At 43.3% G+C, this 6,000-nt stretch overlaps 1 protein-coding gene across 1 annotated transcript in view; it reads left to right on the plus strand.

Moving 5' to 3' along the window:
- wdfy4 (WDFY family member 4) overlaps positions 1–6,000 on the plus strand; it is a gene marked incomplete at its 5' end in the record, with an annotated part of 162,889 nt that overhangs the window by 108,711 nt on the left and 48,178 nt on the right. The gene's annotated exons all lie outside the window — the stretch shown is intronic.

The raw sequence follows: 6,000 nt of genomic DNA on the forward strand, positions 1-6,000 counted from the left end.
GGGTTGCCCAACTGCTCCTGTAAATAAAACTTTCGTTCAGGTGGAGTTTGCTTTGAGGTTGCCCGACCGGGCAAGTACTCGTTTGAGAGAGAACACAACCGAGATAACTGTCTAAACACCTGAAAGTGTCCAGAGCACTTTGTCTTCTGCTCTGTAGAATGTAAAATAAGATCACTGTTTACCTTTAAAATGCTGTTTTCACTGTTGTTACACTCCATTTCATGCATTTTGTTTATCCGATAACAACTTGCAGGCTGCATTAAGTCAGTCCTTTTAGACTTAGAGCAGTGGTTTTCAACCCTTTTCGCATTCACCTTTTGGTTTCATTTTACAATCTCAAGAGTTAAAGATATATAAGGGTCCATTTGGATACCAACTCTCCATCATTTAGCTGGGGGCCACCTGGAACCCCCTCAAGACTGGTTGAGAACCACTACTTTAGAGCTCGCTCTCTCTCGCTCTCTCTCTCTCTCTCTCTCTCTAGCGGGGGTAAAAAGTACAGAGACATCACCCCACTCATGGACTGCCTTCCTTAACTCCTACTCACACACCACTAATATTCACAATCATAATTATCTGACCCAAGGTCCCGGGATTGCAATGGCCCAGCACTGCTCTCTGCCTCTCATCTCTCCTCATTAGCGTAATGCGTTAACGCACAGCAGTGGTGCAAAGTAACTAAGTACATTTATGTCTTGTCTTAATGTTTGTGCCAGAGACCCCCCAAAAGAGAAGTTTTGTGTAATAATTATTATTATCATTATTTAAAAAAAAAAACTTTCAAGATGTTTCAAAAATGAACAAAAAAAATCTGAAATACAAATAATGTACTTTTTTTTTTACATCACTACAATTATTTGACAGCTTTATTAACTTATCGTTGCTGTCGTGTGGAAATCTATCTAAAAAAACCTTCCTCTTTTGTTATATATTTTAAAATAGGGTTAGGGTTAGGGGTTAGGGTTAGGGTTAGAATAGTATATCTTAAAATAGTGAGGTAGTAGATAGGCTATTATTTTTTCACTACTTTTGTGTGACACTCTTGTATAACAAAGTATGGCATTCATTTATGAAAAGAAAAAAACTAGTTAAAGTTCAAAGCGTGCCATTTTGCCAATTTGACATTTAGATTTTTCACACAGTGCCAATTGCCTAAGCTGTGGATTACAGCTGGGCTCTACTCTCCCTCTGCCAACCTGGGGAGAGCCCTGAACTGAGCTCATGCTTCCTTCAGTGCATGAGGAGTGAGCTGGCCGCTTCTTATCACCTGACAGGGGGGAGCGTCCCCGGTTGGACGTAGCGTGTGGAAGGAACGCGTTATTCCAACCAGTTCCATTCCCTTCCATCAGGCGTCCTGGCTGGCCAGGGGGAGGCAGTATAGAGACCAGGATTACTGCATATTTTTCTGAGACTACTTCTAGGCTACTTCTTGTCTCTGCGGGTCCAAAACTGTTACTTTTCTGGATTCAAATTCAAAAGTAGCACATCTACACGCTTTTGTGTGACTAGTATGTTCAAGTGGGGCATTGATTTACGAAAAAAAAGTGTTACGTTATACTTTTTCTTTTCTTTTTTAATTTTTATCCCACGATTTTGTAACCCATTTTTTCACCCAGTGCCAATTCACTCTTTGTCAAGTCCCACCCCATGTCGCTCTGTTACTAGGTGGGACAATAAAGCCAGGGAAGACTATTTTTATAATGGAAGTGAATGGGGAAAAAAATATTTTTCAATACAATTTTGAATAGGCTTCTTTTAATAACTACCGTTGGTGCCTATTGAGATTGGTAGATTTCACCCAGTTTATTGTTTTATTATTATATATTCTTCTCACTCACTTCACGCAGTCTACTGTCTTCACACATTTAAGAAAACACAGGCATACACATACTGTAGCATAAACATTAACAGAAGGTTTGACCATTTGGAATACAAGACCCTAACAAGGCCGAAAATCACAACTGCCCCTGAGTAGCGGACAATGGAAAATCATAGTAGTATGAGTGACATGAGTGATCTGGGTAGCAATTGCCCCAGGAAATGTGCCAAGCTCAATAGGCACCAACGGTAGGTGTTATTGCTGCTTTTACTCAAGTACAGCTAGCTCAGAGAGGACTCTTTCCTCATTAATGTAATGTGTTAACAGAGCGGCCTGGCTCTGTGTGCTCCCTCCTTCACCGTTCTTCCAGCAGGCTACAAGTGTTGACTGAGAGACCCTCGCCGCTCCGGCTACCAGCGGCGCCATTTAATGTTTCTGACACGAGTATTAATAAAAACAGTGGGAGGTTGACGCGAGCTGTCTCATACCCCTGCTTAGTAAGCTGTGCTCGCCCGCGTGCCCCCCGTTGTCTTCCAAACGGTTCGCTGAGCCCCTTCGTTTTTATAGGCCTATATTTTATTCTTACTGTGATGGTCAGATGATGTGCGCGGATGATGTGTACTGTTCAGAGCGGTGGTTCTCAACCTGTGGGTCGGGACCCCCAGGAGGGTGTCGCACCGCTATTTTTGCTACTCTTACTGGAGATGAGCGGTTTCTGCTCGACAGTAACTATGCAATGTGGCCCACTGGAGTGAGTGTGGAAATATAGTGGCCCTATCATCTAAGTTGCCCACCCCTGTTCTAGAGGCTCTACCCTAATTTATCCTCGCTGATTGATTGATTGATTGATTGATTGATTGATGATTGTTTGATTATTTTAATACTTTATTAGTCAGAAATGTAAACAGTATGGTACAGTTAAGATATTATAGGCAAAAAAAGTACATAAAAAATGTAATGGATGGTGTCAGGGCATTCCACATTTTGGGGGGCAGAGAAAAGGAGATTCCACTGCCCGCCGTAAACCGTTTCCTGTTGACCGTCGAGCTCACAGTTTAGCCCACTTTAGGGAGAACATTAGCATGGCGCGAGTCATGCTATCGCATAGCGGAGGAAAACACTGCTGCGCGCGTGTGTGTGTGTGTGTGTGTGTGTGTGTGTGTGTTTGTGTGTTTGTGTCCTGCTGAGCTTCCTGTCAAATAAACACGGTCATTAGCTCTGAGGAATGCACATATGACTTTCTTTCTCTCTCTCTCTCTCTCTCTCTCTCTCTCTCTCTCACTCACTCACTCACTCACACACACACACACACACACACACACACACACACACACACACACACACACACACACACACACACACACACACACTCAAACCGAGGGGTGCACACAAAGGGAGACACACTTGTAATTAGCTTGCCAGCGCCAATAGTGTGATTATGAGTGTATAATGTGTGTGGGGAGGAATCAATGGGCAGACATTAGCCTCAGTCAATAAGAGCTGCTCTCCCCTGCCCCTCCCCCGCCAGACTGATAACCCACATTCTGTCTGTCTGCAACACGGACCAGTTGATTGGTGCATAGCCCAGCCGTCGGGGCAGGAAAACTCTTATCTCCCTAGTTTCACTTTTTTGTGTTTAGTTTTTTTTTTTGCGGTGGTAAACCGCTCCTAAGAGTGGCTGTGCGTGTGTCTGTAGCCTTTTTCCTCAGCGTTTTGCCAAAGTAAAATGTGTGTACGTAGCATCATGTCTGTCTAGTGACGTCGTGTGTCTGTAGCCTTTTTCCTCAGCGTTTTGCCATAGCAAAATGTGTGTGTGTAGCATACCCTGTACATCCTAGACTCAAATCCTAGTCTGAAGACGTTATGCAAGCACGACCACCTCTCACTTCACATTGGGTGTGATTTTTTGTAAATGAACGCCCTACTTCAGGGGTCTTCAACGTTTTCAGGCCAAGAACCCCTTATAGCTGAGAGAGAGATGAAGCAGGGACCCCCTCTACATACATGTTGTATAAATGTGTGATGGAGATTTACATCAATTTCATAGATAGATTCGTAGACTTGTTTGACAGCCCTGTCATCAGTCTATGTTGGATTCATGTTAACCCTATAAGTGCCTATCCCGAACATGTTCGGGATATTCGGGATCAAAAACAATTTTTTATTTGCTATTTTACTTACCCCGAGCTGCTTGGAGCAACGTGGGTGGTCCCGGCTCGCCCAGCGCTCACCAACGAGAGACGCTAGATGCTCCGACGATTTATTCCATTGAAAATGGTTTAAAATAAAGTTTAGAGCCCCCCAAAAAAAAACTCGGTACCGGTACCGGGACGTATTCCAGGGTGCCTATCCCGAACATGTCCGGGATATTTAATAAATGAATTATTTAATCGGAGGCCTCAACGAAGCCCCGGTCTAGACGTCCATCCATGCCCGGGACTTAGACTCGGCCATCCACGGGCCGTATTCGCGCTAACGGCCGCATCGCGCCGCCCACTCCAATAATAAATCACATCTTTAGACAGGATTTTCTCCGGATTGTGTCCCCAGACCCAAAGAGAAAGTTTTTTGCGGCTGAAATAGCTTTAGATCGGGCTTCTACGTGTCAGCTAGCTTCCTCCTCTCGTCACCCATAGCATTGACTGGAGTGAAAACACAAGCCAGTTGGGAGAGGGTCGACGAAAGCTATAAAGAAGGTCTATGGAGAAATTTCTGGCACTCTAGCACCCCTTGTGGCCGGATGGCACTGTATGAGTTAATGTGTATTTTCACACATTTAACCACTTAAATCGTTGATATTTTGTAAACTTGACTTTTCACTATGTACTCTGCTGTCTTTTTTTTTTACCTCTACACCAAACCTTTTCGCAAAAAAATAGCCGATCTACAAGCGCGAGGCGTTGAGAGCTTGTAGATCTGCTATTTTTGGCTAACGTTCTCCTCGGAATAGGGATGCGTTGGTTCAAGTTGTTAATTTCAAATAATGATCCTATCACACAAGGATTTGTAGGCCCCCCTGTAGTAACTCTAAGGACCCCCTAGGGGTCCCGGACCCCCTGTTGAAGACCCCTGTCCAACTTGATCGCAGTACTACGTCACACAAAAGCATCAAAACTACTTTTGCTTTGAATCTGAATTTGAATTTCAATCATGAAAAGTACGCGTTTTCCGACACACGAGGTTTCCACCCGACGAGGCGGTATTTAACCGATCGTAGATAAAACTGTGAAATTACAAGATTTCTTTTCTCTTCTGAAAAGAAATTTCCTGTTTTTCACAGATTATCGCCGATATCATCTTTTTGTTTGCTTGACAAAAAAAAAAGATGTTTCACAAATTTCTGAAAATGTCATCATCATAGTCTCTGAGACTCTGAAAATCCCCAAGTGTTAATTAATTTAATCAGGAGTTAAATAGACTCTCTTACAGGTCTGTATAACTCTGATAGGGGCTACGAACGGAACCAAATGGACCCCCCGTTTTTTTGGTTCCCTTTTGTACCCCTATCAGCGTTAAAAATCACACCCGTGTGAAGTGGAGCTGTGTGTGTGTGTGTGTGTGTGTGTGTGTGTGTGTGTGTGTGTGTGTGTGTGTGTGTGTGTGTGTGTGTGTGTGTGTGTGTGTGTGTGTGTGTGTGTGTGTGTGTGTGTGTGTGTGGATCATGTGTACCGATTTCTGTGACATTTGAAGAAAATATGTAGGAAAAGGAGCAAAAAGTGTGTTTTGGAGAAAATTCAAGATGGCGGAAAATCTATCATGGCGCAAATGGGCGTGGCCTATATGGGGAGATGCGTCATGACCCAAGGAATCCAGGGAAAAAATATTTTTAATTTTCCGACCTACGGTTCAAGAGTTACAGGCCAAAACGTAAAGTGGGGTGTTATGGCGCCACCATGCGGCCAAATGACACAATTATTTTTTATTTAATCCTTGAAATCATTATGAACCTCCTCTCCAAGTCTTGAAACTCTAGCCCCTATGGTTTGCGAGAGACAAATAATTGAATGTGAGTTTTTGCGATTCCCATTATAAGTCAATGGGGAAAATTAATTCACTAATAAATTAATATCAATTAAACTATAGAACCTTTCTCTTAGAAAAGTAATAGCCCATGATTCCCGAGTAAGCCGGTCGATTTGACATATGGCGCGAGTGTGTGGTGGCAAAACTGTGGGACTAGT

Source organism: Nannobrachium achirus (assembly GCF_963921795.1).
Source record: "Nannobrachium achirus genome assembly, chromosome: 13".
Taxonomy (NCBI): Eukaryota; Metazoa; Chordata; class Actinopteri; order Myctophiformes; family Myctophidae; genus Nannobrachium; species Nannobrachium achirus.